This window comes from Carcharhinus amblyrhynchos, chromosome 14 (genome assembly GCF_965287045.1).
Source record: "Carcharhinus amblyrhynchos chromosome 14, sCarAmb.v2.hapA, whole genome shotgun sequence".
In the NCBI taxonomy this organism is placed as follows: Eukaryota; Metazoa; Chordata; class Chondrichthyes; order Carcharhiniformes; family Carcharhinidae; genus Carcharhinus; species Carcharhinus amblyrhynchos.
In genome coordinates, this window is record NC_137337.1 from 48,041,819 (window position 1) to 48,069,131 (window position 27,313).

The following is a 27,313-nucleotide window of genomic DNA, read 5'->3' on the forward strand; positions in this document are numbered from 1 at the left end:
TCCCCTTTATCTTGAGGCCGTGCCCTCTAGTTCTGCTGTCCTTTCTAAGCAGGAAGAATCTCTCTACCTCTACCGTATCCATCCCCTTCATTATCTTATATGTCTCCATAAGATCCCCCCTCATCCTTCTAAACTCCAATGAGTACAGACCCAGTCTATTTAGTCTCTCTTCATAGTCCAACCACCTCATCTCCGGTATCAGCCGAGTGAACCTCCTCTGCACTCCCTCCAAGGCCAATATATCCTTCCGCAAGTGCGGTGACCAAAACTGCATACAGTACTCCAGCTGCGGCCTCACCAGTATCCTGTACAGTTGCAGCAAGACCTCCCTGCTTCTATATTCTATCCACCTCACTATAAAGGCCAACATCCCATTCGCCTTCTTGACCACCTGCTGCACCTGCAGACTGGGTTTTTGCAACTCGTGCACAAGGACCCCCAGGTCCCTCTGCACCGTAGCATGCTGCAGCTTTTCGCCTTTTAAATAATAATCCCCCCTACTATTATTTCTGCCAAAGTGGATAACCTCACACTTGCAAACATTATACTCCATCTGCCAGGTCCTCGCCCACTCGCTCAGCCTATCCAGATCCCTCTGCAGACTTTCCACACCCTCCGCGCAATTTGCTTTTCCACTCATCTTCGTGTCATCAGCAAATTTCGTCACCCTTCACTCAGCCCTCTCCTCCAGATCATCTATATAAATGATAAACAGTTGAGGCCCCAGCACCGATCCCTGCAGCACTCCACTAGTCACCAATCACCAACCAGAATAGCACCCATTGATACCAACTCTCTCCTTCCTATTAGACGGCCAATCCTCTATCCACGCTAACACCTTACCCCTACCTCCGTGCACCCTAACCTTCTGTAGCAACCTTTTATGAGGCACCTTATCAAACGCCTTTTGGAAATCTAAAAACACCACATCCATCAGTTCCCCTCTGTCTACCACACTAGTCACATCCTCATAGAAATCCAATAAATTCGTCAAACACGACTTCCCCCTAACGAATCCGTGTTGCGTCTGCTCAATCAAACCATTCTTTTCTAGGTGCCTCGCTATTTCTTCTTTGATGATGGATTCTAGCATTTTTCCAACTACAGACGTCAAACTAACCGGCCTATAATTCCCTGCCTTTTGTCTGCTACCTTTTTTAAACAGCGGCGTAACATTAGCCATTTTCCAATCTTCCGGCACTTCCCCAGAATCCAGCGAATTTTGGTAAATAATCACTAAGGCTTCTACTATCACCTCTGCCATTTCTTTCAGAACTCTGGGATGCATTCCATCTGGTCCTGGGGACTTGTCCACCTTCAGTCCCGTTAGTCTATCGAGCACTACCTCTCTAGTGACAGTAATCGCATTCAGGCCCTCAACTCCTACCATCCGTCTATAATATCCGGCAAACTATTCGTGTCCTCCTCCATCTTATAGAAACATATAAAATTATGAAGGGAATAGATAAGATAGAAGCAGGGAAATTGTTTCCACTGGCGGTTGAAACTAGAACTAGGAGGCATAGCCTCAAAATAAGGGGGAGCAGACTTAGGACTGAGTTGAGGACGAACTTCTTCACTCAAAGGGTTGTGAATCTGTGGAATTCCCTGCCCAGTGAAGCAGTTGAGGCTACTTCATTGGATGTTTTTAAGGCAAAGATAAATAGATTTTTGAACAGCGAAAGAATTATGGTGAGCCGGCAGACAAGTGGAGCTGAGTCCACGAAAAGATCAGCCATGATCTTATTGAATGGTGGAGCCGGCTGGACAGACCAGATGGCCTACTCCTGCTCCTAGTTCTTAAGTTCTTATAGTGGATTTACTACACTTGCGTCTTATTTACTTAGGGGCTGTGAACAGTTGATTTGGTGTTGAATAAATTTTATCTAATATCAATAATGCCAGTGGTGCTGTCAAATCCTAGACACTATCTGATTTCAGATTTATTTTTGCATCTCCAGATCTCTGAGATGAAGTTACCACGGTGTTTCATTTCATCCAATCTCTAATAGCGTTCACATTCCCTGATCTCTACTTAAGCTGTTGATGATAATGTAAAACCCCTGGGTTGCAAGAAGAAGACTGAATGAATGAAATGTGAAATGAAATTCAGCCATATACAGTACATAATTATAAGTTGCAAAGACATTCTAATTAGTGTCTATGTGCTGGCTAGTCGATAAACTGAGGGAAAGAGCAGTATTACAATGAGAGTTGAAGATCCTGAAGACAAAATCAGAAGTACAAATTCCTAATCAAATACTCCAATCAGAAAGGAAAGATATGGGAGGTTATTAAATTTATCTTAATCCACTGATGAATTTAATAAAGAAGTAATCAAAGATCATTTGAAGACTTTTGTGCCTGGATGTAGGGATGACAAGCTTGAATAAAAGGCAAGTCTCAGAGGCTTGTGCATCATTCTATTACATGACACATTCAGATTCATATTTAAAAAGGAATGCAAATGAGAGAAAAATGCTTCATGGAAAATAATCATTTGCTTCCTTTGTACGTATTCATAAATAAAATCACGCTAACAATAGCGTTTTTTAGGGTCATATAATTTCTGCTGTAGGAGCTGTATCTCATTACTGCTGCCAAACTTTCTTGGAACTTGTTCATCTATTTTAGTTTCTAATATTTACAAGCTCTATCACAAATGGTGAAGGTAAGAAATAGGAGGAGGAGGCTATTCGGCCCTTTGAGTCTGTTCTGTCAATCAACACAGTAAGAGGTCTCACAACACCAGGTTAAAGTCCAACAAGTTTATTTGATAGTAAACCCACAAGCTTTTGGGACGCTGTTCCTTCGTCAGGTGAATAAAAACTTCATGAAGGAACAGCGTTCCAAAAGCTTGTGGGTTTAGTATCAAGTAAGCTTGTTGGACTCTAACCTGGTGTTGTGAATCTTCTTACTGTGCTTACCCCAGTCCAATGCCAACATCTCCACATCCTACCAATCGATACCATTGCTAATCTTTTACCAAAACTCTGTTTTCCAGCACAATCCCTATATCCCTTGATTTGCTCAGTATGCAAAGATCTATCCATCTCCATCCTGAACACGCTTAATGAATGAGCATCCACAATTGTTTCAGTTAGAAAATTCCACAGATTCACAGATCTTTGAGTGAAGACATTTGTCCTCATCTCAGTGCTAAATCATTCCTTATTCTGAGACTTTGACCCTACTTCTACACTGGTGGATCAGAAAACATTTCACCTGCATCAAGCCTGTTTGAATGGGATCACCTCTTATTCCTTTAAATTGAAGAATATAGGCCCATGAACAGGGAGCGGAGAGTGTTGGCCTCTTTGGTGGAACTGAAGGCCATTGAGGCCCTCAGGGAGGCCGAGTGAAAGGTGGGGGTTCCCCTTGGGCAGTACCAGACTGGCAGTGCCATCCTGGGGAGTGCCAGGGGCAGGGCCAATGGGGGTATGCTGGGGTGGGGCCAATGGAAACCAGGCCAATGGAGGTAGGCCAGTGCCAAAGGCCAACTCTGTCTCCGATAGGTGAAGGAGGGTATGGGAGTCGTAATCGGTCTGGGTGGCTGGAGGGGGGTGGGGGGGTGCGTGCAGGCGGGCGGGAGCTGCATCTCACGCCACAGGCCCGCATGACTGGGGGGGTTGTTAGTTGAGGGGCAGTAGCATGAGCCTGAGAGCTGTCTCTCTGTCTGTCAAACATTTATTATTGCTAATGCGCATGTGCAGCATCAGAGGCCTGCACGTGCACAATACCTCCCTCTATAGGCTGTCTGGTGAATTAAACCCAGCCCATAGTCGCTCTGTCTAGAAACTGACGAGCCCATCTTTTCAGAGACAGAGTGTATCCAGTATATTTCACATCTGATAAACACTGGAATAAATGTGGCATTTTACAAAATACTGCAGATCGAAACCAATGCAGCCTTCCTCCGTCACCAGCCCAGTTGCAGCTGGTCTGTTCTCCTAGAGTAGGAGTGAATATCAGTAGGGTGGACAATCTGGAGATCAGCCAAAGCCCCCCAACAGTGTGGTGAGTGTCAGTACCATCATTGAAAAAGGTGAGATCTTCACCACCCTTAAAACATGATCTCCAACAATGCAAGACTAAAGGTAAAGATTGGCACCGGAGCAAAGTGTAACCGTATGGTAACTTGAAACCACAAAAAAGATGGGCAAATGCATTGTTTAAAAGAAGGAACTTCATTTTATAAATAAATAACAAAGTTTAACGATCACGATAACTCAGCAAAACAGTAACAACAGTAATAAGTATGAAAACAGGAGCACTAGTAAAACAGGCCTTGCCTACGTGCCACACTCTCACAGACTGAAAAGCTCTCCAACACCCATGCATGCTCAGAACCTTCAACAGCCAGTAAAACAACTGAAAAGGAGAAAAGGCTATTACAAACACTGTACTCAAAATGACAGTCTGTAACACTTCTCCATCCTTACATTTTAATCCCTCATCAGGACAGAAATACAATAAAAGTAACATGTAAACTATACTTAGGTCTATCAGGAGTTTTGCGGTTGTGGTCTCTGTAACAGTACTGGTGAATCCTGTATCAGTGGATTTGGAATTATAGATGTAGAAATCAACTGAAAATCTGTAAATGAACGTACTCCTACCATTCCCACAGCAGAGTCAACTGGCAAACCTTAAGAACAACTTCCTGGCCAAATCTCACCTTACCTTCTGCTGCATTCTCTTCTGCCATGTTATCGGTCAGTTGCTGATTCGGAAAGGTTTTCTGACATTGGGTCATACTGGAACCAAATATGATGTTTGTGTCTGTGAACAATTCTCTGTTTCACAGTCTCATGACCCAAGACACTGGGTTATTTTGGTTTGAAATTCTTCCCAGTGACCACTGCAGGTAACTATCAAAGATCCTGATGTAGAACTGATCATCCAGTTTGAACTGCCTCTCTTTGACATGGTAGACGTATCCCACCTTCTGCTCCTCTTGCATCCTGTCCACTTTTGCTCTGAGATCTGGACAAAGCAAATCCAGGTGAAACTTTAGCTTTCTACTGAGTAACAATTTCACTGGAGAGAATTGGGGTGTGGATTGGGCGTGATACACTACTGGAATCACTTCCCATCCTTTTAAGTCCCTCCTTCAGAGTTTAAACAATTCTCTCTGCTAAACAGTTTGAAGCTGGATGAAATGGTGCAGTATGCCCATGGCATTTTCCATTCTTTTGCATGAATTCTTGAAATAATTCATCTGTAAACACAATGCCGTTAACCCAAAATGAGTGAATCTGGTAGACCATGAATTGCAAACATTGTATTTACTTCCAACCATTTTGAACGTGCATCTATGACAACCAAAAACACGTGGTTCACGAAAGGTCCTGCAAATCCACATGAAGTCTGGACCATGGACAATCCAACCATGCCCAAGGGCAAAGTGATGCTGGTAGCACCATCTTCTGGTTTAACTGACAACCGGAAGAAGGCTTCACCTAGTTCTCCAAGTCCAGGTCCATATTAGGCCACCAAACATGTAACCTGGCTAAATGTTTCATTCTAGAGGCACCTGGATGAGCTTCATAAAGTTCACCCATGACTTGCAAATGACCAGGGGGCAGAACAACCACTCTTAACGCACCCCCCCACCCCCCTCCCCACACCCACAGGATGCATCCCTCCTGGCTACAGATAAAATCGCAACTCATCATCTTCAATAATAGTTGGCGATCCTTGCATCAGAAATTTCTTGATCTGAGATAGCCATCACATATATGGAGACGAAAATAAATGGAAACATAGAGACAGCATTTCATCCATCAAACCCTGAAGGGGCACTTGAACCTGGAGCTTCTGGACCAGAAACACTACCACTGCATCACAAGACCTTCCATTGATCTAGGTGTTCATATCTAACTAAAATTCTTCATTTGCATTCTTGAGAAACCTGGAGGAAGAGATTTCCAGATTACCATGCCCCTTAGTGTGGAAGAAATGTTTCCTGATTTCACTCCTAACTGTTCTGGCTCAAATTTCAAGATTATGCCCTATCTTCTTAGTACCCTTACTATGGGACAGAGACTTTCCCCTATTTATTACATTGAAGCTTTTTAGCACTTCTAGGATTGGATCACTCTAAAATCTTCTAGGCTCAAACCAATACAAATCCATGCAACTTCACCTCATAATTTAACTCTTTCAGCCCCGGGAATATACTGCTGAAACTGCACTGCACCCCCTGCAAAGCCCAAGTTGTACTGCCCAGAACCGAACACACCAATGATATCTCACTAGAGTTTTAAACTGTAACCTAACTTCTATTGTTGTGTAACACAGAGTCACTGGTGAGAAAGGCTAAGATTCCATTCACCTCTTTAGTTGCTTTTTGAACCTGTCCACTAGAGTCTAAGTGGATGCACTGTGGAAAGTGTGCTGTATTATTGAAAAGGTTGGGGACTTCTGAGAGAAATCTGTCCAGGATCGTGCAGTTTACTATGCTGCAGTACTCAGTCTGTAAGATCTACCATGACAGAGCCTGCCCTCATCAGCATAATGTCTCTTTTGCACGCAACACCAGAACAATAATTCTGACAGACTCTGCTGCAGCTCAATCTTGAAACCAACATGAATGATTCCCTCATGCAATGCTGATCAAGAAGCAAAACGCACAATGATCAAAATGCCCACAGGCTCAGCTTGCAACTGCTGTCATCTCCTACAGGTATCAGAACCAGCACCAACGAATGCACAGCATTCCAGTCCTCCGGCCTACAACACAGGCCCCCTACACCAGTGAACTCCTCCAGAGGCCTACACAGCGAGCCCTGCACCCACTGAGTACACGGATGGACTGTCCCAGCTCATTCACCTCGAGGACACCAGCCTGAGGAAAACTACAGCATGACCAATTGGCATATCCACAGGGTCAGGGTGTGTGATCAAACTGAACACAAGGTTCCAGGATCATGTCGCCATCTAGTCTACAACTGGCCTTCGAATCACATCTCTGCACAGCCAAAAAAAGGGGGAGGTGAAAGGAGATACAATGGGCTATGCACCAGCTGCAGCAGTTTAACAATCCAGTCTCACCAGATGCAAATAGTTATGTATTGTTGGCTTGTTCAATCTGTATTTTATATAAAGGTTCACAGTTGCTGCTCACACGCACAGTTCACGTCTCAACACTGCAAGTTGTCCCAGCTTAATGGGGAAGATATAGATCAAGTGGTCACGTGATGACATGGCTACAAGAAGTGTCACATGATGGGAGGTGACGGTTCTCCTGGGAGCATGGGTGGAGTTCAAGCATGGAGTAGCTGCTCAGCTAATGGATAAAATATTGTTTGTCACAAATCCTCATTGCCAGTGTTTGGGAACCCAGCACTTCTACAAGGATTAACTGGTCCTTAACGAGGGGTTAGTCATAACGAGAATTCATCAGCTTGATATCCTTCAAAGAATTTACCGAGGGTTTTTTGGAACCACCAAGTGTTGTGGGTGGGTGCAATATCTGGTGGCCTTGCTCTATGGGAGAAAAGTGGCATAAAAAGCTAAAACAAAGAGAATCATTATCACCTTCTTCTTTCCATCAAAGTTATGGGGGTGCCTGGGAATGGATTGATTTGAGAGTAAGGGGAAAATCTTCCTTAGCCTTATTGATTATGAGTCACTATGGATTGAAGTAAACTGATTGCACAGCAGAAGCAGCCATTCAATCCCTCAAGAGATTCTATTCAAGGCATGGCATTCCAGACAGCATACCATCTGACAATGGCCACAAGTTGCAAATGAGCATTTCCAAGATTTTGCAAACGAAATGGCTTTGTTCATGTAACCAGTTCACCTTGCTATTCTCAAGCAAATGGAAAGGTGCAGAGAGATGTCTGAACCGCTGAGGCATTATTTGATTTGATTTAATTTGTTATTGTCACATGTATTAGCATAAAGTGAAAAGTATTTTTTCTTGTGCACTACACAGACAAAACATACCGTTCATAAAGAAGGAAACGAGAGTGTGCGGAAAGTAATGTTACAGTCATAGCTAGAGGGGAGAGAAAGGTCAATTTAGTGTGAGGAGATCCATTTAAAAGTCTGACAGCAGCAGGGAAGAAGCTGTTCTTGAGTTGTTTGGTACATGATTTCAGACTTTTGTATCTTTTTCCCGACAGAAGAAGGTGGGAGAGAGAATGCCTGGGTTGCTGGGGGCTCTTGATTATGTTGGCTGCTTTGCCGAGGCAACGGGAAGTGTAGGCAGAGTCAAGGAATGGGTGGCTGGTTTGCATCATGGATTGGACTATATTCATAACCTTTTGTAGTTTCTTGTGGTCTTGGGCACAGCAGGAGCTATACTAACTTGTGATACAACCAGAAAGAAGGCTTTCTATGCTGCATCTGTAAAAGTTGGTGAGAGTCACAGCTGAATGCTGAATTTCCTTAGTCTTTTGAGAAAGTAGAGATGTTGGTGGTTATTAAGAGAAAAGAAAGACCTTAGTCTAGCTCTCCTGAGTTGTTGATCTTCACCACTACAGAATGGTTTCTCACCATCAGAGTCACTAATTGGTAAGGGATTGAGAACACAGCTCCATATCTGACACTAACATTGAAACCCAACTCCACCATAAACAATCATGATAGGTTCAAACAGCATGAGAAAGACCAAAGAAATAACTAGGCTCAGAACTGTAATCACAGGCAGAGAGCACAGGAATCACTAGTGTTCCATCCTGGGGAGAAAGTAAGGGTCGGAGATCCAGAGAGGGGAAGAACCATCATTGAACATATTTCACAACCAAGATCGTACAGGGCTGCGACAGGCTAGCATATTATAAGGAGGAAAAGACTGCACTATAATATCCTTTGAGAGCAAGCTAATAGAAACTTGGGCTTAATGTTCAGATCATGAAGCAGTGCAAAGAGTCACTAAAATCTTAGTGAAGAAGATCACTCACACTGACAGACAAGAGAAGATCATCGCCCTGAAAAGATCTGAACAAAATCAAGGCAGTTGGTCAAAGACTGACCCTGTGAAGTGATGCAGGTGGATGATAGGAATAGAAAATTTGGGGGTGGGGTGTGGAGGGTGGGGGTTGGGGGGAAGGGGGGAGGAGCACGTAGAGTAAGATGTTAACATCAGAATTGTAAGTGATGCTGATGTAACAGTGATGTTAGTTAATATGACTGAGAAGTAAGAGAAATCTTGACGCAAACAGAATCTCTTACCTCGCATGGCGGTCCAAATGTATAAATACTTGCTGCAAACAAATAGTTCTGGTTAAAGAAACAACGGACTCAAACACCGTACCTCTGGGAGAGCATTCAATCCCCAAAACCCAGTCTAAACCCCTACAACACAGTGCAGAGACTTGTGATGATTTCAAAAAGGAATTTGTAGGGCACTTAAGGAAATAACCTCAAAAGTTATGGGGAAAGAGCAGTGGAATGGGGAAAGAGCAGTGGAATGGGATAGACTGGATTTCTCCACAGGAGCTGGCTTGGTATTGATGGGCCAAATAGCCTTCTTCTTCTCCGTAATGGCTCTACAACTCTGAACTGCCTTGGGACATTCGTCTACAATTAGAAGCAATGGCCATTGCTGTTCTTACAATAGCCAGACAGCGAAACACGTAAATCAGAAAACAGAGGTAAATATCTGAGAAGTTTTTGCTGTAATTGTGTAGCAATTAATTTTGGTTGAAATGAAATGCTGGGACAATTTGAACCCACCCAGCAGGAAGAGGATAGCAGCGTAATTAAAATTATCTCAGAAAGCTTGATGCCCTGTTCCTGCTTGATTCCCATCCATCCCACATAGTTTGCTTGTTGCAGGGGCTGAGGATTTGAATGTCCCAATTGCAAACTCCATGCCATTCATTATTCATGATCAGGCAAGTTACCAAGAGATAACTGTTTTCAAAATATTTTTAAAAATGACTATTCTCAGTAACTTGCTCAAACAGGTGCTGCCCGCAGGGCCATGGATGGGGTGGTGAATGAGGAATGACTCTGCCCAATTCTGATTTCTGAAGTATATATACAAAAAATATTAATATTTCAGCCTACTTTACAGTTATTTTGATTAAATATTGAATAAGAAGAAATAATTACTCCATTCCTGCTTGGAAAAGCCTACCAGTGCAAACGTGGGCTGCCAACTATGTGGGTAGCCAACTTCTGAGTGTATTTATTCTCAGCTACCACTTCAATCTGGTTCGAAAAGCTGGTCATCAGCCAGCAGCCTGTGCACAGGCCTGTATGAACAAGACTCTGTGCAGATCAGAGTGAATAAGTAATCACAATGAAAAAGGAAATCAGATATTCTCCAATTTGTCGTGAAATTTCAAAGCTCTATTCTGTGTGACTTTTAACTTAATCAGAACATGTACAAAAAGGTCAGTGTGGACTATTTGTGGGGTTAGGACTCCATACGGCAGATCTTACAAATATATGTTTTCAGAATGGAACTGTGTGCACTGCAGGATTTGTGCAGATAGATCCATAGCTCTGCAGGACCTTTCATCTTAATTTTCAACTCAACTCCTCCCTCCCCTCTCATTGCCCAGAATTCCCTAAGTGCGCTTCCAGCTTATAAAGCTTGACTCTGAAAATTCAGCTTCTTAGCGGTCAATGCTTATAGCTTGAGACCTGCCCTAGTTACAATGATATAGAAAATCTCAAATGCACCAGTCTCTGACCTGGCACAGCAGAGAAATGTGCAGGCACCTGTGAACATGTTGACATGCTTGCAAAAAGATTAACTCGTTGGCACATAAATGTTTTTTTTAATGGCAGCAAAAAGCTCCCAGGACAAATTGATCTTTGCTGAAATTCAGTAATCAACTATAAAATGTTTCCAAATAATCCAAATTATCACCTACAAACTTTCTATAGACCAACTGTGAATAAAATGTATTTCTGGAGTTTTCATCACATAACTTGGTCCCAAGCTTCAGCCATTAATCAACCAACACAATTATCTTTCTGACTCACTGCTTTCCTACACCAGTTGGAAATCAGAAATACTTATTACCCAATTGGATGACACTTGGCTATGAGACAAAAACATTTTTTCCATTTTCAGACATTTTTATATCTGGTAAAAAGAAATATTCAAAGAAAATGACCTAAAGAAACTATGGGGGGATTCTCCAACCCTGTCAGACAGTTATAAAGCATTCCCAATGCCTGGAGAATGGAGCATTGGCCAAACTTCAGGATTCTTGATGAGCGTGAGGTCTCTTGGAATTCACCCAACTTGCCCCGCTGGCCTGATTGAGTTCTTGCTCAGAGTAACAGGCAACCTGATAATTATACAGTCATTGGAGAGTTTGACAGGCAAATCACAGCTTACCACTATTTACCCAGCCTACTAACAGAAACAGCACCGGTTGAATAAATTGACTAGGCCACTTCAAAGTTCTCATAGTACACAGACAAGAATTTTGTTTGGAGAGCTGCCAGAAAGGACCACACCAAGAGACCAGCCACGAGATCCCCGTCCCAGGAGTGTGGGGGGATGGGAAGAGAGAAGTCCCGAGCTCAACCCTTTGCCCCCAGCCCAGATTCCCAACCCCCCTAGGCCCATGGGGAAGCATTCCCCTGCAGTGTTGCAGGAGCAGAGCAACACCTGGTCAGAGCACTTACCTCCTTAACCCTCAGAGTCCAACGTACCAGGTCAGAGTGTCATTGCCAAGGTGCCGGGGGGAAATGCAAGTTTGGCACTACATAGGGGCAGGATCTGAAGGAGGAGGTTCTGGGGTGGGTAACTGGGGACAGGATGTTCTTCAGAGGACTCTATATTGGAGTCTTTGCCTGGTAGGGAGAGAGGCAATCAGGCCTTGGTGTGGGGATAGGTGGCCCATTCTCTTGGTGGTGGCGAGGATATAGGAATTGCTCCACCACTCTGCTAGAGTGGGAGGGGATCACCTTTTCCATTGTGAAGGAAAAGGGGGCCTGTCTTGACCACTGAGCTCAGTACGCCCTTTAAAAATGGTGCTCCATTCTCTGAAAAGCCAGGATGATGGGCATGTTTTTTTCATGATGCATAAATTTGCATCAATCAGGTGAGTGGATCCTACCGGACAGGCGTTGCTAACGCCAGTGGGAAATGTTCCGATTCTCCCACTGATGGGAACACATTTGGGTGAATCACACCCATAATTTTAAAAATGCTGATGGCATGTAAATATATGCTAAGTAACGCTTGAGATTCAATATGCCGCAAAAACACTCTGGACTTCTGCATCTCACCCTCCACTGGGCAATTGGAATTTCATAACCAGCTTCACCCTGTATCCACATCTCCCACACCGTGGGCTCCATAAAATCCTCTCCAAGATGTCTGTAAAGAGATAGAGATAAGTTACCTTGAGTGGGTAAGAATTTGACAGCTAGAGTATAATGTGGGAAAATGTGATGTTATCCATTTTGGCAGGAAGAATAGAGAAACAGAAAATCATTTAAATGGAGAGGGATTGCCGTACGCTGCGGTACAGAAGGAACTGAACAAAGGTCCTTGTACATGAATCACAAACATTAGCATGCAGACACAATAAGTAATTAGGAAGGCAAATGGAATGTTGGCCTTTATTGGAGTATGAAAGTAGGGAAGTCTGGCTGTAACTATATATCTTTTTGGTCTCCTTACTTAAGGAGGGACACACTCGCCTTGGGAGAAATTCCTTAAGTGTTCACTAGACTAATTCCTGGAAGGGAAGCGTTGTCTTATAAGAAAGCTTGGACCTATACTCTTAGAATTTGGGTGAGGTGATTTTACTCAAACATATAGAATTCGGAGGGGTCTTGATAGAATGGATGCCTTGAGAATGTTTCCACTTTTTGGGGAAATCTAAAATTATGGGGCACAGTTAAAAATGAGTGGCTTCCCATTTGAGATAGAGATGAGGAGGATTTCTTTGTCTCGCGGTGGACAGGAGTGGGAGGTGTCATTGTTCTTTGGAATTTTCTTCTACAAAGAGACTGTGTCATTGAATATATTTAAGGCTGAGTCAAACAGATCTTTGCCGCTCCATGAAGTAAAGGGTTATGGAGCAGCAAAGTGGAGATAAAGCCATAGTCATATCAGCCATGATCTCATTAAATGACAGAGCAGACTCAGTGGGCTGAATGGCCTGCTCCTGCTCCCATTTCTTATGATCTTACAAATGTGTTCCAGTGTGTGATCTGTTCCATTTTGGTTGTGCCTAACTCAAATTGTTTACGCTGTTCAATTTTTCCATTCATTTTCTGCATTCTGGTTTATTCAATCAATGCACCATATAGACAGACAGAATCTCCCAATTCCGTTATGCACACATCATCGGGATGTTTGTGACTACAGTCCGGGGATGATTCTTCCTCCAATTGCCCCCGTCTACACCATTCATCACAAGATTGGAAACAATGTGGATGAGGGGAACCATCCCAAAATTCCATTGTTCTTTAACGCTCTGCTTCATTTCTCTGCCTCTGCCAGGGTCAGTCTAGTGCTGAAAAACAAAGAATCTTTATTAAGCCAAGCAGTTTCTCAAAATGACCTGCATACTATGGAAAATAACTGATTGAAATGTAATTCTGTATTGTGACCGCAGTTCAGTTCCAAAACGCATACAGCCATTCTGAAGGTAATTCATGGCAGTAATTTGCAATAAAGAAATAAATCAGCCAAAATTATGTGAAAATTGCAAACAGAAAAAAGCTAAGTAACTCTGATATGGTAACACACTAATACATCAAAATGTGGCTGCATAAAAGCTGGACGTGAAGTAGATCTATTTAAAGGAACTGGCAAAGTACTACTGTGCCTTCCTTGCTTTTAGCTGTGATCATGTAGCAATTTCAAGCTGGAAGAGATGGAAAGGTTACTGAGTGTAAATGAATCGGCTGCAAAATGTGTGTGTCACAATAACTGTGCAAGTTGTCTGTTTTCAGCGTCTATTGCTCTTCCTGTGATTGTTATTTATGTGCAGTCATGAGCAATTACAGCTTTTCGATACATGCTTGCTTTTAAACCCACTATGCTCTTAAATAGGCATCCTTAGTTAATTCCTTAGTTAATTTTTAATCAAAATATAGCTAATTATTGCTAATCGCCTTTCAGAGGAAATGAGGCCAATTTTACACAACAATTAGCAGCAATTCTGCACTGATAGAAATTCCTGCACCTACCTCACAGCACCCCACCTCTGTCAAACACACAACGTATTCTCTCTGGCCTGTACACCGATAAGATCAAATTCTGATCTAAAGTAGCGCTTGACCTGATTCACATCCCTACACAAAATGCGACGATGATAGAGCTGGCTCTTTATGTTGGAGATCTAGACTGATCTGGGTCACACCAATACAAGTGACCCACTAATTACACTTTTGTAACAAACTAAATAGCAATCTCATTGGTGCTAACAATTCTTAGTGGTCAATTTTTCACCTCCATTCTCCCAGGGAACAATCAGCTTCCCCAGGAACCGTCAGCTTTCCAGGTGCAGAGCAGAGATTAAGGGACTAAGTTTGGCTACACCATGATAGTGATGATGTGCTTGCAAGACCTGAGGTAACTCTCATCTCATGGAAACAGCCTTTCCTCTGCAATGTCAAGCATTACTGGACCTTGTTTAAAGCTCTCTCATGTTTAGGTTTGGGCCACTAGGTTCAATGCCACTTTACAGAAAGACACTCGCTAAGATTAGATACTGACTGGGTCCAAGCTGGTTTGCAAAGCAGGGAGCATCGTTAGCTGTCATTCTTGAAGCTATCAATGCCCAGACTTCATAGATCATAGAATCATAGGGAGGGATTTTCCAGCTGCACTTGCCCCAAAACAGGAAAATCCCACCTGGATCAATGGACCTTTGTATGGTCCCCATCCCACCCCCCCAATCCAATTCCCGTGGTGGGTGAGACGGGAAAATTCCACTATAGAATCCCTACAGTGCAGATGAAGACCATTAAGCCAATCAAGCCTGCACCAATAACAGTCCCACCCAGCCCCTATCCCCTTAACTCACATGTTTACCCTGCTAGTCCCCCCCCAACACTACGGAGAAATTTAGCGTGGCCAATCCACCTAACCAGCACATTTTTGGACTGTGGGAGGAAATTGGAGCTCCCAGGGCAAGCCCACAGACACAGGGAAAATGTGCAAACTCCACACAGACAGTCAACCAAGGCCGAAATTAAACCACTTGTGACTCTTTACTTGTATGCTTCCCTTGTGACTCAGTGAGCAGACTGGGCACAGGAGTTAAAGTGTGGTCATACCAGAACACTATACAGACTGATTGTAACATCCTTTGACTTGTATTCTGCTGCTTTGGTTGTATAATTCCAGGTTGAATTGGAATAGTTGATTGATCCTCTGCATTGATTGGGCACATTGAATATCAGTCTAATAGGACTCCTTGATCTTTTACAACTTTATCATAACCATTTCATGGAGTTAATTCTTCAATTCTATGTCAGGAACATTACGCTCAACTCTACTGAGTTTTGTCTGTCAATGTTCTGACCACTTAGCAAGTTAGCCTTCTTTGTGCCTCCTATTTGTAGGTTAGCAGAAGAATGGGGCAAACGCTGACTAATGTGAATGCACTGCTGATGCACTGCATTTGCCCCCCAGGCCACTCATTTGCTATACAGGATGGATTTGCAGAGCTAATGCCAATCCTGGTAGGTATACATACCCCTGCTGGGGAAAAGGCAAGTACAGTCCTGATGCAGTCTTTAAAAAGCTGCAGCAACACTAACAGAATCTGCAGGACATTTTGGATGGAGACTTTGAAATCTCAGGAGTATTGACAATCCCCAAAATCTGGTTTTGGGGTAAGAGCGGCCAGAAAATCCTGTCCTATGATTCCATGATTTATGAAGTCTGAGCCCTAGTAACAGGGATGCGAATCATGAGGAAAGGCTGGAATAATTTGAGATTTTTTGCTTTGAACAAAAATTTTTTATTGTTAAGTGTGGGGTATCAAATGATATCAGAAGCCGGCATTCCTGCCCATTGGACCTAAAATCACAGCTGCATGAATCCCCGCCCCATCCCCTCCTTCCCCTCTCCCCCATAAGTCTCCCACTGGAGCCTGCCCCATAGCACAGGCAATGCCAGCCTAAGTCAAGGGGCAGTGCCAGGGGGTCTTTCCAGGGCACTGCCTGGCCATATCCCTCATTCTGCCCCCCAGGGCTATACATACCTTTGCATCCCTGGGGAGACCCACACCACAGGTTCACGTCTGTGTGAACCTGTTATAAAGTGGGATGTTGTGAAGTTATATCAGTACAGTTTGAAGATATGACAAACGGTCAGGATACGGCAAGTGGGCTGTACATATTAAAATACATATTAAAATACATGCAAATGCATGCCAATCAGTTTCGCGCCCATTATGGGCTGGCAAGGGGCAAGGAAGATCCAAAGTTGCATTCTTGCCAGCAAGAACTGTGACTTGGGAATCTTGAACCCATGCTGGCATCTGCATGGATGGCGAACACACGCTGAAGACACCACCCTAATGTTTAATTAATGACTTCATATTCAGTTTGAAGGTGAGAAATTTGGCTGCAAAATTATTATCTTAAATGTAAATGAAATCAATTATAAAGGTATGATGAGAGAGTTGGCTAAAATGGTCTAGGGATAAAGATAAAATGGAAGATGATCAATAAGCAAGGGAACGCATTTAATAATGGAGATATTTAATAACTCTCAACAAAGATATATTCCATTGATAAAGAATCTGTGAGAAGGAAAAAGTACCTGTGGCTAACAAAAGAAGTTAAGGATGGTATAAAATTGAAAGGAAAAGCATCTGAGACACTGAAGGTTAATTGGAGGCCAGAAGATTGGAAGATGTTACAAAACCAGAAACATTTGACTAAGGAAAAAGGAGAAATTAGCATATGAAAACCAGCAAAAAATTTTTGAAAAGATAGTAAGAGTTTCTTCAAATATATAAAAAGGAAGGCAGTAGCTAGATTAAACAGTGCTCCTTTCATAGATGAGACTGGGGAATTAACAATAGATAACAAGGGAATGGTACGGACTTTGAACAAGTATTTTGTTTGCATCTTCCTCATAGAAAACACAAGAAGCATTCTAACAAAGGTAGAAAATCAAAGGGACAAAGGGAGTTTAAAACAATCACTACCGCAAAAGAAAAACTGCTAGAACAACAAAGGAGCTAAAAGCTGACAAGTCCCCTGCGCCTGCATCCTAAATGACTGGGGAGATGGACGGTGGCTCTTGGTTGTTATATTCTAAAATTTCCTAGATTTTGCAAAGGTCCTGGAGGATTGGAAAACAGAAAATGTAATATCTCTATTCAAGAAAGGAAGAAGACAGAAAGCAGCAAACTGTAGGCCCGTTAGTGCAATAGCTGTCATTGGGAAAAAGCTGGAATCAGTTATGAAGGAAATAGTAACAAGTAATTTAGAGAATTCTAATACAATCAGGCAGATTCAACATGGTTTTTATGAAAAGGAAATTACGTTCGACAAATTTATTAGAATTCTTTGACGATGTTAGAAGCAAAGCAATTGAGGAGATCCAGTAGATCCAGTGTCAAATGCCCTGTTACCAGTGCCAGCCAGAATAGAGAATTTGGCGCTCAGCTAAATCTCCATTCACTGCAGGGGGACCAGAGAATCCCAGCCAAGGATGAGGTCGGAGAATCCCAGCCGTAATGTATTTGGGTTTTCAAAAGGCATTCGATAAGGGCCATTGCCTTTCTGAGAAATTCTGACCAAATAGCTTGCAAAGATATATAGAGTGGTGAGTGGGATAAATGTTGGCAGATGGAGTGTAAAATGTGACTAAGTGAGGTTCATCACATTAGTAGAAAATCATAGAAACACAGAATATAATTTAAATAGAGAGAGAGTAGAGAATGCTGCATTATAGGGAGATTCTTGTATATAAATCACAGAATGTTACCACATAGGTAAATGCAGGTAATTAGGAAAGCAAATAGAATTTTTTTTATTGTAAGGGTGATGGAATATAAAATAAGGGAAATTTTGCTGCAACTGTACAGAACATTGATGACATCACACCAAGAGTACTGCATCCAATTTTTGTTTCTTAATTAAGGAGATATATAAATGCATTGGAGGCAGTTCAAAGTTAAGATTCAGTAGATTGATTACCAGATCTCTGAGTTTGAAAAGGTTGAGAAAGTTGGAGCAGCATTCATTGGAATTTAAAAATATGAGAAGTGATCTTATTGAAACATATAAAATTCTGAAGGGGCTTGACAAGGTAAATGGCAGGGAAGGAGGAGGAAGAAAGGTATGATGGGTGGGTGATATCTTTGTAGGACAAAAGCACTGGTGTGTATTGCATAGAATCTAGTATATAGTGAAACTAGTTTAATCTGGTTTGGCTTATGTACATTCATACACATATTACCTCAACAGGGCACTTTTACACTCCTCCCTCCAATGCAATAATTGCCCCTTATGGTCACTTGACATTTACTGTCATTCTTTAAAATTTGTTTGTGGGACAGGGGTGTCACTGTTTGGCCAGCATTTATTGCCCATCCCTAGTTGCGCTTGAGAAGGTGGTGGTGAGCTGCCTTCTTGAATCACTGCAGTCCATATTCTCTGGGTTGACCCACAATGTCATTAGGGAGGGAATTCCAGGATTTTCATCCAGCTACTGTGAAGGAATGGCAATATATCGGCAATATCAGGATGGTGAGTGGCTTGGAGGGGAACTTGCAGATGGTGGTGTTCCCATGTATCTGTTGCCCTTGTCCTTTGAGATGGAAGTGGTTGTGAGTTTGCCTAAAGATCTTTGGTAAATTGCTGCATTGCATCTTGTTGATAGTACATACTGCTGCTACTGAGTGTTGGTGGTGAGGGGAGTGGATGCTTGTAGATGTGGTGGCAATAAAGCGGGCTGCTTTGTCCTTGATAGTGTCAAGCTTCTTGAGTGTTGTTAGAGCTGCACCCATTCAGGCAAGTGGGGAGTATTCCATCACATTCCTGCCTTGTATCTTGTAGATGGTAGATAGGCTTTGTGGAATACGGAGGTGAGATATTTTTCACAATATTCCTAGCCTCCGACCTGCTGTTTTAGCCACTGTGTTTATCTGATGAGTCCAGTTGAGTTTCTGGTCAATGGTAATCCCGACGAAGTGGTCAGTGGGGGATTCAGTGACGGTAACACCATTGAATGTCAAGGGGTGGTGGTTAGAGTGGCTCTTATTGCTGATGGTCATTGCCTGGCATTTGTGTGGCACAAATGTTACTTGCCACTTGCCAGCCCAAGCCCAGACATTGTCCAGATCTTGTTGCATTTGAACGTGGACTGTTTCAGTATCTGATGAGCCGCAAATGGTGCTGAACCATTACCATCACTGAATTCCCAACTATCAGCATCCTGAAGGAGTTACCATTGACTAGAAACTGAATTGGACTAGCCATGTAAATACTGTGGCTAAAAGAGCAGGTCAAAGTCTGGAAATTCTGCATATAGTGACATATACTTCCCAACTCCCCAAAACCTACCCAGCATTTACTAGGCCAAGTCAGGAGTGTGATGGAACATACTCCGCTTGCCTGGGGTGCAAGGAGGTGATGGGGACCAGGTGGCATATGTCAGTGGCATGATGGCAGAGTGGTTAGCACTGCTCCCTCACAGCGCAAGGGACCCGGGTTCAATTCTGGCCCCCGGTGTCTGTCTGTGTGGAGCTTGCATGTTCTCCCCATATCTCCATGGGATTCATCCAGGCGCTCTGGTTTCCTCCCACAGTTCAAAGATGTGCAGGTAGATGGATTGGCCATGCTAAATTACGCATCTTTGGACTGTGGGAGGAAACCGGAGCATCCAAAGGAAATCCACACTGACACAGGGAGAACATGTAATCTCCGCACAGTCACCCAAGGCTGGAATTGAACCGAGGTCCCTGGCACTGTAAATGCTATGATGTGGATGCTAACCACTGTGCCACTGTGCTGCTCTTAAAGCTCACTTCTATTTCAATAGTCAGTGAAGCAGAATTAGTGGAGCTCTGAGAACAGATTTTAAGGTGAAGAAGTCCATGTAAATTGTGAGGAGGGAATTCCCAAAGGCAAAATTGCTTTAAATGATGAGGTGATTGCTCTGATGGCTGTAAGCGGAGGATTCGAAAGCTACATTCCAGACATTATTGATCTGTTAACCATTCTTTTGAAGACATGCCCAGAAATAACAATTGTGTAATTTAATTCACTGGAGGGGTTACAGAAAGCAGTGCCTGCTGTACTCTGAATCGTGTGGGCATGATTCTGGGACAGTAATAAGTCCATTTCACAAACTCAGGTTTGTAACAAAACTTTTCAAATGTTATTAAGATGTAGAGATGCTGGCGTTGGACTGGGGTAAGCACAGTAAGAAGTCTCACAACACCAGGTTAGAGTCCAACCAGTTTATTTGATAGTAATCTCACAAGCTTTCGGAAACGGTGTTCCTTCGTCAGGTGAGAACATTCCATATACCTGACAAAGGAACACTGTTTCCGAAAGTTTGTGGGATTACTATCAAATAAACAGGCTGGACTTTAACCTGATGTTGTGAGACTTCTTACAAATTTTATTAAAGCAGCAGAATAAGACATTGATGAAAGGCAGGCAATCTTTGAAGCAATCATGTAATATTTGTATCTTTGTTTTTTGCAAATTCAAATATTGCTTAAGATACAGCATGAAGGGTTTATTTTGTTCCGACAGTCACAAACTTATACCCTGTAATTGATATTTGAAATGGCTCATCCTGGCTCTGCCAAAGTTTACATCAGTCCAGAGTTCAAAGAAACACAACCCAAAGTGCTCAGTGTTTGTTTTGTTCAGATTTTCGTAGAGAATAAGTGCACTGACCTGTTGAGGCCATCCTCATGCGTGGACAACCAAGGGTTTGAAACACAAACTGGATGCACTAATTGTCATTTTACGTTAACGTTTAAAGCCTAGCAGGTCTTTTTGATCATTGTGTATGTGGCTGATGTATTTTGCTGGCTGTTTTCTTTGTTATACAATAAGAGTTCTATTTCAACTTTCCTTCAGGTAAACTGACGTCTCCATAATAGCACACTGAACGTTTGCAATTATCAGAGAAAAGCAGGCTGGTATGAAATCCATTGTCCATTACTAACTCATACAGCACAGCTCCTACAACCATATGTATCACCCACATTCACCAAAAAACTATTTGCCATTTAAATTCTGGTGAAAGTATCTAAAGACTTCTTTTTATGCTACTATCAGTTGTTCAATGTGCATTTTTATGCAGAAATTACCTGAGCTCTCTCCCTTAAGGCTTTGATGTGCTGCACTATCAATTGTTGGCTGAGATTACATGAGACTGCAGAGTACACAAGGCTGTCTGCTCTTGACTCAAATGGAAAAGAGAGCTGTTTATACTCAGCAACTGATTAGCCAACTCAGTCAATATTTGCCTGATGGGAAGATAATCAGTTCTTTATGTGAAACTGGTTTTAATTTATCCAGGAAGAAAGTTCCTGATTTGATAAGCTGTCTTGTCACAAAGAGTCAATCTGACAACAGTATGGGGTGGAAATTCCTTCAGGCCTATTTGAGGCCTGAGTTGGGCACCACACACGTGGAAGAGCATGGCATTTCGAGGTAAGCACAGACTTAGTTTCATTACCGTGACTTGAACATTCCACTGGGACTTGCTGCAGGATTGCCCATCTTCAGAAAAATAATGTGTGGCTCTTGTGTCACTGGTAGAGAGGACAGAGCAGCAGTAAGAGGGTGTTCCTCCTTCAGATTGAAAGAGCTTTTCTTGTCGGAAGCTGCGCAGGTTGCAATGATTAGTGAAGAATCCTTGAGAATACCAGACCTGGCTCCTACACCATTTGTCATCACCCACTTTCAGCAAGACAGAAAAAACAGGGCGGAAATTCTCTGACTTTACACGCCCTGCCACCAAGAACGGAAAATTTGGTGCTGGTGTTATGCAACTGAATGCGTTTCTTTTTATATTCTTGGTGGGTTACAGATATTACTGTACTTTCCAAAGGCTGCCCCCTCAGAGGGGAGGTAGATCCTTACTGTTGCAGGTCAGAAGGGATCTGATAATAACAAGAGCAAAATGCTGTGGTTGTTGGAAATCTGAAATAACAATAAAAAATAGTAGAAACACTCTGCAGGTTAAACAGCAGCTGGAATTCTCTGGCAGTTCACACCGGCAGGATCTTCTGGCCCTGCTGTGGATTTCCCAGCAATGGGAAATCCCATAGGCAGCGGCAGGATCAGAAGATCCGGCGAATGGCACACTGCCTCCCACCGCGAGAAACACGCCACAGGGAGGCCAAAGAATCAATCCCCCCGCTCCCCAAATCAATGGAGAGCGAAAGAGAGACAGAGACAAACTAAGTTAACAGGGAGCTATGTTATCCTAACCTACTAATTAGGAAACTGATGGGATCCGGGTGCAAATCAGGCCCACTATTATTCTAAAATACTGTCAATGGAGGGTCCAATTGGACAGGGTGTCAAACGCTATCATAACCAATCCCGTGAGTTTTCTGACAGTGGTCAGGTTAAAAAAGCCTCTTTATGTCTCAGGTCGATGACACAGCAAGAAAATGTTACATATGAATAGCTTTTTAGCAAGTACAAAACTAGGAAGCAGGGTGGGGGTGGGGAACAGGGACAGAACAAAAGGTTGTGACAGGATGGAGGGTAGGACTCTTTAAATGACAAGGGATTCCTGTTTAAGATTTGAGACAAAAGGTTTGAGAGTGATTCACTACTGTCTGATGCCCATACGCCTCTGCTCACATATCTAACCAAAATAATGTAAGGGGTATGAAAATGAGGTTGTGACATTGTTGTGCTGACCTTGTTGTAAATGGAATGATCAGCATATTTAAATATTGAGAGATCTGCAGTGTCTGTAAAGCCAGCTTGCAATGCATCATAAAGGCAGGAGGGGGTGATGGAAAACTAGTAATGGGGCAGAGTTAGAGTCATTGCTGAAGTGGAAAGGAGGCATGTAGCTGGTATCAAGGCCAAGTAGCATGTTAAAAGTGGCATTGTGTAAAGAGGCAAAAGCAATGCAATAAGTAGACAATCTAGGAGGAGATGTTTCTTTATTGAGATATAATGCAGAGGAATGATCTTGTTTGGAATTTGATCTTGTAGGCTATTTAAACATGTAGACTCTGTGGAGGTATGTTGCCATAGCGACTGCCATCTATTTTGACCCTCTGAACTTCTAACAGGGCAGAAATAAGTTTTCATGGCCGTATCAGTTCAAACAAGATAAATTACCTGCTGTCCCCAATCCTTCCCTGCAGTTTCTTTAAATGTAATTAATTATTCAATCCTCCTGTAGCACTCTAACAGTGTGCACTGAAACTTTAATCCCATCCCTTGTCACCTACGGCATAAAAATGGACACTCACTCACTGTTTGCCATATTTGAGCAAACTTCCTTTGCATATTCGGACAAGATTCTCAGGCCTGCCCTCAGAGTTTTTCTCTGCGACATGTCGTTCGCTGGTGATGGGATCGTTTGGTCCCGCTGGAATTCCCATGGAAGCCACCCCAGCGATTTCTGGAGAATTAGGAGCAGGAGAAGGCCATTCAGCCCCTCAAGCCTGCTCCATGGTTCAGTAAGATAATGGCTGATCTGACTGTGGCCTCAATACCACCATCCTGCCCATCCCCCCTATTCTCTTTGACTCTACTGGCCATCAAAAAAATATGCCTCTGGCTTCATAAACAGCGAGGGGGGGGTGGTCTTTAATAATATGTAACTATATTTAAATGTATTGAAATCGAGTTTATGCTTCTTGTGGACCTGATTACATCACTGGCGAGGAGCGGCAAAAATCGGAAGTCATGATCTCTCCGGTGAGATTGAGCCCCTCCCCCCCACCCTGTTCTCTATTAGCTAACCAATCCTCTATCCATGTCACTATGTCACCACATTCAGTTTGAGCTCTTACTCTGACTGATCAATGAATCCTCCACAAGTGCCAGGCCTGCTGTCCAGCTTCAAAAAGCTGCTTGTATGCTGATAACAATTCCCTTGGACCCCCTACTCTTGTAGATGTAAGGATCCAGGTCTAGGCTGCTGATGCACCTACAGATCTAAAGGATCATTCCAGAATTCAAAGGCACTGAGACAAGCTACTTCTGTTCCAAGGGGCTCATGATACCACAGCATAGCCTAGTGCCACTGACACTCCAACACTGTGGCATTAGGATAGATTCAATGCAATGCAGCCAAGTAAAATAATTATTATTTTATTCAAGAAACACACATAGCCTGAAGATCGAATTTCAGAGCAGCTTACATTGAAAAATTCATATAAAGACTATTTAACCAGGCGAAAAACATGCAAACATATATCAATAAAAATAGACAAACAAACTCAGTCAGATATTAAAAGAAGGGCAATGTTTAAAGTTATATTAAAATTACAAATCAATACACCATTCAAGTATTACAGGCACAGAGACACATATAAATTTTATCATTAAAGTACTTCATTGAGGACTGAAATCACATAAGGACTAGGGTTACATTAATACCGTCCCATCCTGCATCTTATAGGTCGAATGTACTCAAACCTCTAGACTGCCTGAGCATGGTGAGGAGTATCGGATTCTGAAACTGGGTAAGCTGCAGAAAGGATTTTCAGAACTTGGTGCAAATATTAATTGGACATGTGGGAATGATTTCCATCATAATACAGGCAGTCGTGGCCAGACTGTATGTAATGGCAGCGCAGAAAAGTCAATGTGGAACTCTATTGATTTATAAGATCAGCAGCTTCCATAAGTGGAAATTCATGCCTTATACACATTTTCTTTTAATTACCATTAATTAAGAAATAACAAGGTGAAATACATTTACCATCAGATCCAAGTTGGGAAACAATTATTGAAATGTAATTTGCTAATAGTGTTAATTATATTGTCAAGATACACAGGTGAAGGGCATTGTTGAATTAAGTACCTAAAGCATTTAGAAATAGAGATTGCTGGGGTACTGGGGAGTGGGGAGCAGCCAGACATAAGTGAAGCTATGTTCTATTAATAAAACTATTACCAAGAAAAGCATTGGTGTTTAGTGTCATACTTCACCACCTGGCTTGTGATCAAATTAGCTCCTCTACCGTGGGCTACGTTCGCGGCCAGGTGTCCCTGGAGAGGGAGCACGCAGTGTCCACGTGCACAGTCGACGTTTTCCGCACTCGTTGGGCACCACAGGGGCTGAGGTGCGTTATAGACCCCGACAATCACGTTTTGATTTGACGTGTCTTAAGTTTCCTTTGTACTTTTGTTTTTGTTTGGGCCATTCCCCTTCCTTTTGGGGAGCTGCCCCTTTTACTTTGTCCTAATGTAATTTGAGTTTGTCTACTTGGTTTGACTTGAAATATCCCCCCCTTGTGATCAAATTAACACGTAATTTAAAGAGTTGATGAAAATATATGATCAGTGTACTCGCAATACCACACAAAGTTACTCACCAATAATAGTTACTTCAAAAATTTCAAACTTGCGTGAAATAATGAGGAGGGGGGGTGGTGTGTTCTGCACCCGCATTTGCTGCAAGTACAAATGGCAACATAGGCACAAAATCCTGCAAGAGCTGGGAAAGCAGAATCTTGCCAGCGAGATCGCGTTTTCTGATTGTTTCCCCCCCTTTCCCTGCCGTCAGTGACATAAGGAGGTTCCTGTCCAGGAACACCAGGAACCCCATTTCATAAGAACATAACATAAGAACATAAGAAATAGGAGCAGGAGTAGGCCATCTAGCCCTTCGAGCCTGCCCCGCCATTCAATAAGATCATGGCTGATCTGTCGTGGCTCAGTTCCACTTTCCCGCCCTCTCCCCATAACCCTTAATCCCCTCTCCTATCAAAAACCCATCAACCCGCGTCTTAAAAATATTTAGCGAGGCAGCCTCCACCACCTCAACGGTTCTGTTCTAAACCGCCCCCCTTTTATCTTGAGGCTGTGCCCCCTAGTCCTATTGTCTTTTTTGAGCGGGAAGAGTCTTTCCACCTCTATCCTATCCATCCCATTCATCATCTTATACGTCTCAATGAGATCTCCCCTCATTCTTCTAAACTCTAACGAGTACAAGCCCAGTTTATTCAGCCTCTCCTCATAGCTCAACCCCCTCAACTCCGGTATCAGCCTAGTAAACCTCCTCTGCACTCCCTCCAAGGCCAAAATATCTTTGCGCAGGTGCGGCGCCCAAAAATGCACACAGTACTCCAGTTGCGGCCTCACCAATGCCCTATACAGCTGCAGCAAGACCTCCCTACTTTTATATTCAATCCCCCTCGCTATGAAGGCCAGCATCCCATTCGCCTTCCTGACCACCTGCTGCACCTGCAAGCTGGGTTTTTGCGACTCATGCACAAGGACCCCGAGGTCCCTCTGCACCGTCGCCTGCTGCAGTTTTTCAATACATCAACACCCAATTAACGGGCTTCCCTGCATTATCTCCCCACCGCGTTAGGAATTCTGGTCACGTTGTCAAGTTTTACAACTGGTTGTTAAAAATGGGAACCAGGCAAATGGAACCTATTGTGGTGCACAGGTAAGGATATTCCTAGGGAGAGAGAGACATGGCCAAGCTGTACCTTGGCACTGTGCCCTGACAAACTGGCACTGCCCTTAGCACTGCCCCCAGTGCCAGGGTTCCCAGGGCAGTGTCGGGTAACAGTGATGGGGGTGGGGCAGGATGCAGTGCCAGGGTGTCAGGGGGCAATGCCAAAGTTAGTGCCAGGGAAGAGTTGCTTCATAGAACATATAGAACATAGAACATTACAGCGCAGTACAGGCCCTTCGGCTCTCGGTGTTGCGCCGACCAGTGGAACCAATCTAATGACCCTCTAACCTAAACTATTCCAATGTTAACCATATGCCAATCCAATGACCATTTGAACGCCCTTAAAATTGGCGATTCCACAACTGCTGCAAGCAGGGCATTCCACACCCTTACTACCCTCTGAGTAAAGAACCTACTTCTGACATCCATCCTATAATTACCACCCCTTAATTTAAAGCTATGTCCCCTCGTGTTAGCCATCACCATCTGAGGAAAAAGGCTCTCACTATCCACCCTATCTAACCCTCTGTTCTAAAGGGTTTACATTTACCTCTGAGACACCATCAATCAAAGTGTCCCTGTCCTTTGTGAATACAGATGCAAATGACTCATGAAGGATTTCACCCACTTCCTTTGGTTCTATGTATAATTTCCCTCCTTGTTTCTTAAGTGGACCAACTCTTCCTTGAGCTACCCTCTTGTTCCTAATATATGTATAAAATCCGTTGGGATTTCTCCTTAATCCTGCCTGCCAAGGATATTTTGTGA